The following is a 9,090-nucleotide window of genomic DNA, read 5'->3' as shown; positions in this document are numbered from 1 at the left end:
GTGAGGATAAGTACAAGGTGACAGCCTGAGAACCGTTCAAGAACGTGATCCACGACCAACAAGCTGCACCACCGCTAACAGGAGAGCAACTCTGATTGGCTATCATGGCTTCATGCGTCTCGTTACACTGCCCCCTACTGGTTTAGCTGCTCATAGCAGCTCTGAACTCGGCGTATATGCAGGTCCATGTCAATGAAAGGTTTTTTTTGTCCCCGTAGAGTGAGAAAAAAACCTTTTTGTAAAAACTAGAGGATATGTATACATGGCCTAAAGTATTCTGAAGATTATATGTAGTACCATTTTCATCCTATGATTATCATTTTTCGAATTTTGTTTGCATACCTGGTTTATTTTCAAAAAGCGCTAAAATGGTTGAAAAGGCCGAAACTGCTAAAATTGCTGGAAAAAAAAGGTGGTGAGGGGGATCGGCTGTTTGATATTGTCAAGGATGCAGATAAAACAGGTTGAAATCGATGACATGACGAGAATAAAATAAAGGTCAAAAGTCAAAATGATTAACTGAATCAGTTAAAGTTATAACTGCGAAAGACAACTAACTTAATTGTAAATTGTAGTCATGAAATGTCGGGAATGTACGTTCAGTAAAAATGACTTTATAACTACTTTAAGAATGTGGAGCGAATGTTTGGGAACAAAATAAAAACCTAAAGAAAACAACTTTACACATTTTTTAAACCTTTTCTTTAATCCACACATTTTATTGTGATGAATTTTGTAAAAAAAAAAAATTTTTTTTTTAATCATCGTCTGAGGATACTTTTAGTTTTCTTAACTATTACCTCATTTTAACTCAACCTATTGGGGATACTGTTGGAACCGTATTTCTTTTAACCTCGGCTTACAACCCTAAGAAGTAATTGGAAACACGCACACAAAGAAACCACCACGTTCCACCAACTGACCCCAAAATAACAAACGTTTCGTCAAATTATTGACGCGTAAACAGGCCCTGAATCGTCAGTTTGTCTTTTAGTTTTCCTATTAAAGTCTGTATAATAAGACATTGCACCCAAACCGATCCCATCAACGATAAGACATTTTAAAATACTCGTCTCTGTAATGTTGAGGCTGTAACGTCTTTGCAATGCGACACAGACGCCACACATGTGATTGATGGCGGCCATTTAGACTTCGGATTTCATACATATTGTATAAAGCAACAACATAATTGGATTTATTCCACGTACGCTATTAATAAAGCTCTTTATTCAAACAAAGAGTTTGAAATTCTACCTTACGTGCTCTGATGTGACTGTTTCTCCTTCACCGCTTTATATTTTCATATGTGAATCTGCGATCCAGGCAAAAAGAAATAACAGTAGATTTGACCCGTGACTGGTCGGACCCATAGTGAGCAGGAGAACCCAGGTGGGTCGGCCGTACTTCCTCCCCCGGACCGACAGCCCAGCTGATCAGCACTCAATTTCCTGTTCCCAATTTCACAGGGGCCTGAGCACTTTGCTCTCGATGCCGCCCGGCGGCCAGTCGGCGTTCCATTGGTCACAGGAAAACCTCGCCGCGTAACTCTCCCGGACAAGCTCCGCGCTCGCCGGGGTTTTGTTCTGGGAGATAGAGGCGTTTCAACCCAGAGGAAACCATCCGAGAAGTGCGTTTACGTGAAGCGGCTGTAAATCATCCTTTCTGCGATGACGGAGCAAAATAACGGCGAAGAGGAGGGAGTGTCGCCGCGTGCCGGGACGCCGGAACCTAAAGCTCTGCAGCGTGAGGGCGCTAAGCGGCGACTCGGCCGCACTAAAGCGGTTCAATTCAATTCAATTTTATTTGTAAAGCGCTAAATCACATCAACAAACATCTCAAAGCGCTCTTACAATGATAGAGTACAACAGGACCCAACTAAACCCTTCCAAAGCAGCAGGTGTAACAAGCAACAGTGGCCAGGAAAAACTCCCTCGCATGGAGAGAAGTTCAAGAACTCCCTCTTCAGGAAGAAACCGTGGGGCGGACCCTAGACGCGGTGGCGTGCGGTCGGTCCGCGGGCGCCCGGGCAGCGACACGCAACGTGGCGAGTGTGAGGGCGGGCGAGATTGAAGCATCTGAGTCGATGTCGGTTCAACGCCTCGTTAGGCAGACTCTCTGCAGACCGCTGAGGGACGCTGGCAGTGAGTGAAGACGCCGTCAGGCTGCGTAGCCGTGCCACGGGACGGATGTCAGACTTTTAATTGGGTTTTCAGTATTGGCTCGTAATTGCTGGCCGATGCCCACCTCCACCCCCCCCCCCCCCCCCCCCCCCCCCCCCCCGCCTCCACCAGGCGCGTTGGGGGAGATGATGAATGAGATTTGCAAAACGGCGGCGTCGCAGGTCCGCGTTGTGCTGTTGGGAGCTGATCTAGCAAGCATTTCCCAATAAATCACCCGGTTGGACCGAGGCTTTATCTGTGGTGGACGCTTCACGCCAAAAACTCATGATGCAGGGAGGAGGGAGGGAGGGTGGAGGGAGGATGGAGGGAGGATGGAGGGAGGAGGAGGGAGGAGGGGCGGAGGGTGGAGGCAGGATGGAGGGAGGAGGGAGGAGGCAGGATGGGAGGCAGGATGGAGGGAGGGAGGATGGAGGGAGGAGGCAGGATGGAGGGAGGATGGTGGGAGGGAGGAGGGAGGGTGGAGGCAGGATGGCGGGAGGATAGAGGGAGGGTGGAGGGAGGAGATGGAGGGAGGGTGGAGGCAGGATGGAGGAGGATGGAGGGTGGAGGCCGGATGGAGGGAGGATGGCGGAAGGATGGATGGAGGGAGGATGGAGGGAGGATGGCGGGAGGATGGAGGGAGGATGGAGGGAGGGTGGAGGGAGGATGGAGGAGGGAGGGTGGAGGCAGGATGGCGGGAGGATAGAGGGAGGGTGGAGGGAGGATGGATGGAGGGTGGAGGGAGGATGGAGGGTGGAGGGAGGATGGAGGGAGGGTGGAGGGAGGATGGAGGTTGGAGGCCGGATGGAGGGAGGATGGATGGAGGGAGGATGGAGGAGTATGACGGGAGGATGGAGGGTGGAGGCCGGATGGAGGGAGGATGGCGGGAGGATGGATGGAGGGAGGATGGAGGAGGATGGCGGGAGGATGGCGGGAGGATGGAGGGAGGATGGAGGGAGGGAGGAGGGAGGGAGGAGGGAGGATGGAGGGAGGGAGGAGACCTTCTTATGATTCTTAAATCAATGAAAACCCACAAATTAAGCCACGTTACAGCGGGGACTGCAGCTAGAGAAGCTACGGCTAAAATCTGGTACAAAGCATCTTTTCTTTAAGGTAAATGTTTTTGTCCATATGTCCCTGAAAAATAAACTAAATAAATAAATAAAAAGGGAAACAAAAGACTTGGACCTTTAAGATTTCTGGACAATGCTGGAGTGTCCGTTGGCGTCCAATTATTTCAGACAGTCCTACTTTTACATTTTTAGTGCCAGAAAATCAAAATACACTTCAGAATCACCCAACTTTAGTCGCTGCATCGATAAGTAGCCTTGAAGTGATTTGAATTTGTTCTCAAGGAGGTAAAAGTACTCACATGTACAGACAATAGCTCTGGAGTGTCTGTGCTTCAGCACTACTCTGATGCATCAATATTGAATTTGTCGAACATGAAAGCTTGAGATTTCAGACTTTTACTGGTGTTCATTGACGGAAAAGCTGAGGCTCGTGTCGTGTTTGTCCCAGAGAAAGACTCAAGATTCCAGACAAGGAGCAGAAGATCATTTTAATGATGAAAAGCAAAAACCCAAACGAAGAGAATCCTGGACATTCAGGCAGGTGAAACACATCAGGGAGGGGATCAGCAATCAGGCACAGGGAGCCTGAAATGACAGACAGGGCCCGCTTACACGATTTCGAATGAAAACACAAAACTTCCGTGGGAGTTTTGGGAGCCACTGACAACACAACATTTTGAAAACGGCTCCGTCACAGAAAGATTATGAATAAACAAAATTTCCTGGAAATGCTCTGCGCCCATTGTTGATGATGGAAATGCTGCTACTGTAGATTTGCACTACAAACCGTGGTAACTAGTCTTTCTGCACATGCTCAGTAGAGCCAATCAGAACAATGTTTTCCTCCAGAGTGTCACGACCCCAAGTCCATATTCTCCTGCGACTCGGTACTCTTATTTTGACAGTCAATCCAACTTGTTGGTCTCTCCACTAGAATGTCCGTGTTCTCCCATTGTTGATGTTCAGAGCAGATTTCCTCTGCTGCATGTGTGTGTGTGCTTTCATTACAAAATAACTCGATAGCACCGACTAGTGGTCCACTTTGCTAACTGCATCGTGAAACTTTTCCGAACTGAAAAACGCATAAACTATACCTCTTCACGTTGGAATAGAAATCAAGGTCCTGACGGAGGCGATCAAACACGTGAAGGTCAAAGACACGGAACTTCACTAAAAACGTTGGATACTAGAAATCCAACTACTGCATGGCTCGGCCACTATTTCTATGTTCACATTAAACTTCACCTCTACTCTCTATATCAGATTGATCACACCAAATTCATTAACTGATCGCGACATCTGAACTCTGGTGACTCAGTTTGTACCGATCGATAGATTCTGTATTCATCTGGGGAAGATTTTTCCCAGCAGCTCTTCACATTGGCACCTTAATGTTCTTTCGTTGTAGTTTTCTTCTGCATTTAAGTCTTGATTGTACTGATGACGCCTAAGAAGTTTCGTATTGTCATTTTAATGGACTTCCTAACCGTCCTCCGAATCGACCCTCAACTCGCCACCATGACAAGAAATCCTGATCAGCTCACAAATTCTCCAGAGATTCACTCGGGAACAACGGTGATGGATCGAAGTGTAAGTGAAAAACTAAAATGTTTTGGAGGAAACGGTGAGAAAACCTCTGCAGGAATCAAAGCTGGGCCAGAAGGACGGAACATCTCGGTGACACTTCATCAAGTGGCCGTTCATTACAGATGGAGTGGACAGAAAGGCGCACGACAGGCTGCTGGGCGTTTGCCAACTTATCTAAAAGGTCTGCGAAAGCACAAGGACACAGACTGTCTGGTCTGCGGGAGACACGAGCTCAAGTGTCTGGGCAGAACTCCAAAGCGTCGTGTCTGTAAACACCAGGCGTTTATCGAATCCTAACTAATCAGCATCACGCCGGTCAAGCAGGCGTGTTACAGGAGAAAGAGGCTCAGCTCTGTTCGGCACGTTTCATTAACGGGATGGTTTTGTTAGATGTGTCACCTGCAGCGGGAGGATTCGAACCGGCAACACTTAAAAGTCCGCAAATGCCAAAACGCGTCTGTGTGAAAAACCTCGATGACATTCCCCTCGCAGAATAGAAATCCTCGACACGTAACGACGAAACTGCAGCGCTATTGATTTATTCTGCAAAATTAAACACGATCAATCCCGTGTTGACTGTGTGGCTACATGCTAATTAGTGTGTGTGTGTGTGTGTGTGTGTGTGTGTGTGTGTGTGTGTGTGTGTGTGTGTGTGTGTGTGTGTGTGTGTGTGTGTGTGTGTGTGTGTGTGTGTCGTCATGCAAACAGCTGCACTGTGTCATAAGCATTCTAGAGCAGTGTGATTGCTGGAAACATGCCAGGTGGGTTCGTGCACATACGCACAAGCTTCATTTGGTTCTGGTGGCGTTCAGGTTCACTTTAGAAACCGGATCAAACCACCTGGAAAACGTCGCGCAGTTACACTTGCTGCTAGTTAGGGGGCGCTGTCCCCTGGAACAAACACTGACCAGAGAGGAAGTGAAGAAGAAACACACCTCATTGTTTGGTCCGGACCGAAAACGGAAGTCCCGCCGCTTTAGCCTGTGGTGGCTAGGCTAGTTAGCTCATGGCTAATGGGTAGCTACAAACAACGGTGATATATAGTCTTCAAACCAGATATCAATGAGAGTCTTCCTCACTACTTCTTCCTCACTATTGCCTGCGAAATGTTAATCAAGTTTTTCTTTCTCCGTCTGCTTCTTCTGATTTGCGCGGTTAGCTTTAGTTTGTTTACTACCCAGAATTCATCGCGCACTACGTCACGTCCTCTCACCCGCCCGCCAGAAACATTGTTTGCGAAGGAACGGAGACCGAGGTTTTCAAGGGGACCAGAGATCGTGGGAGATTTCAGGTCGCCCAAAATGAAACGTTATTTTTCCAGAAGAGAACTCTGGTCTCGCCCGTAGACTTTGACGACTATGCCGACACAAGAAATGCCAACGTGGATGAAGTTTGGCAGCAGAGAAAAAGAAAGCACAGAGGAAGGGGACTTGAGTTTAGAACCAGGCGGCTCCCTGTCATCCACCCCGGCGGCGCCGCGGAGTCACGGCTCCTTCAGAAGTGGCCGCCAGCTCCCAGCGGACTGATGCCTGCGATGACCCGGAGACTCTCGCCCTCCAGGGGGCTGGAGGAGTCAAGACAGCACACTGCCAAGGGATCCTTGACTCAGAGCTGCGTGTTTGGCGCTGGCAGCCTGGTTTTTTGGGCCCGTGGAGCGTTTCTGCCAGTGAGTGGAAGCTCCTGACTCACTCTGGAGAGTTTGTATAAGCGGATCAACGAGTCCTCGCGTCTTCTACTGCCGCTGTTGATGCTGCAGCACGGAACGAAGAATCACTGGGATTTTTTTTTTTTTAATGTCAGCGTGTAAACAGCCAGTGGCGAGTGGATTAAATTAGCCATGCTATGATTACTGTTTATTTGAATGTTCGACGTCTGGCAGACTATGACAGAATTCACCCATTGCGCTGAAGCCCAACCTCTTGTCATGGCGGAGCCCACACCTCGAAGGAAAAGTCCAGCGCTCAGCGCTGCGCATTGGATTTGGCTCTCTTTGCTTAATAAACCAGGTAAACTTAAGTAGATTGTTTGGATCCTAGGGCCGGGTCCTCACAGCTCTAAACATTGACAATGGGAGAACACAAATAGTGGACAGGCGACAAAGCTGGATTGTTATTGTGCTTTATAAGCATCAGTTTGGTTTTTTTCGTGAGTTTTTATGTTTATGTCAACATTTGGTTTCGTCTGTTTTGAGTTCAAGTCTCTGCTGGGACCACAAACAACACTGGACTCTTTTAAAAAGATGCTTAGCGACTTTAAGACGGACACATCTGTCTGCAGATGTTTCAAATGATGGACTTAATTTGTGGGCAACTTTATTTTTTTAATACTTTTTTTCTCGCAAATTTGCATGTTTTTTTAATGTATTGACTTTTTTCTGATATCTTCATAGCGTTTCATTTGTTTTATGTGCCTGTTTTGTCTGGAAACTTAATGTACGGCTGCTTGTCTTGGCCATTACACTCTTGAAAAAGAGCTTTTTAATCTGAACAAGGTTTTTTCCTGTAAAATAAAGGTTAAAAAAAACAGCCTGCCGTAGCATCTGAGTCACAGCAGCCTCGACACGAAGAGTTTTGTGATATTTAAAAAAAAAAGAAAAGGTATTTCAACCTCTGACCAACACTAAATACAATGAACCTTTGCCCATACCAGAGAGTACTTGGCCTTTTGACAGGTAAATTTAATCACTGCTTTATTACTTATTGTCTTTTCAGTTGGAAAAAGGCATCTGTCTGTAGTAAACGGAGTGTTACTTCCATCATCCTGAATGAAAAATGACAAAAAAAAACAACCCCATCAACACATTTTGTTTAACAGCTGTTGACATCGACCGAGTCACTTGTGAGATCCTCATCCATCCGTGAGCGTGTACCTCTCAGAAAAATGTGTTTTGTGCTTGTTTCCTACTTAACCCCCGGTGCTGTTGTCTGCAAACCCATATTGTCTCATAATTGCAGTGTGTGTGTGTGTGTGTGTGTGTGTGTGTGTGTGGTGTGTGTGAGTAATTGCCTTGTGTTCGCCTGCGATGCGCCAAACAATTTCAATCAGGCGCTCAACAATGGAGCACCGGAGTGTGTCCGGCCTTCGACGTCCGCTTGCCAAAACCCTCCCGTTCACCACCGGGCGGAATGAAAATCACACTTCCTGCATTATTAACGGGAGCGAAAGACGGACGGGAGGCGAGACGGAGAGAGAGAGAGGAGGATACAATCAAACTCAGCGGTGAACCGTGACCCCCCGTGTGATGAGCCAGGCGGCGGTCTGCGTTATTTCTATGTTAGAGAAGAGAGAAATGCTTTTAATTCAGAGGTCTTGGCCAAACTTCAGCAGGAATCGGTGGCGACGATCATTCATAACCACAAGTGTCCCTTTCAGCGGATCTCTTATTTTCACGTCAGGAACGTCACGTTCACGTTTCGTTTCTCGTGCTCCTTTTGAGATTCTGACATTTAGGCTCACGTTCACACGACAGCGTTTCAAGTGAAAATGTGCCATTGTTGTGTCCTGCGTTTACGCGGCAAGTTTGTCAAAACAAAACAAAACACAACTGTCGACAAGATGAGAAGCGCCGCTCGTGTTCATGTGCACCACGGGCCTAGTAACTAGTAATGCTCAGTAGACACAATCAGAACAATGTTTTCCTTCGCGGGGTCACGACTCCCAGTCCTTATTCTCCCGGGACATGGTACTTTTATTATGACAGTCACCGTGGTCTGTCCACTCGAATGTCCATGTTCCTCCATTGTTAAGGTTTAGAGCTCGTTGTTCTCTGCCTCGTGTGTGTGTGTGGATTCGTTACAAAAACCAACAACAGCGTCAACTAGTGGCCTGGCATGCTAATTACATCATATTCATGTAAAGGGACATTGTTTCCTTTGCAAACGAAAGTTAGGAGAAGGTTATGTTTTCGGCTGCGTGTATTTATTTATTTATTAGTTTCTATGTATTTATTTTACCAAGTTTTTGCAAAAACTACTCACCTGAATTGCACGAAATTTCCAAGGATGATTTGTCAAAGGACCAGTCAATTAGATTTTGGGACGTTAGCGGCTTAACGTTTCCGAATAAATCCCAAAAACTGCGAAAAAAAATGTCCCATACAAAGCGGATGAGAGAGGCACCTCATGGAGGAGATCAAAGGAGATCAGCGTCTGTTGCCATGGAGACGCTCCCTGCTCAGTGTTTCACACAAGTGATGTAGCTACCTGACGTAGCAAGTTAGCATCGATATGAGCCAACGGCTAACATGCCACCGATGCTAACTCTGCTCCCCA

This window comes from Lipophrys pholis (assembly GCF_963383615.2).
Source record: "Lipophrys pholis genome assembly, chromosome: 7".
NCBI lineage: Eukaryota > Metazoa > Chordata > Actinopteri > Blenniiformes > Blenniidae > Lipophrys > Lipophrys pholis.
This window is presented reverse-complemented; position numbering follows the sequence as displayed.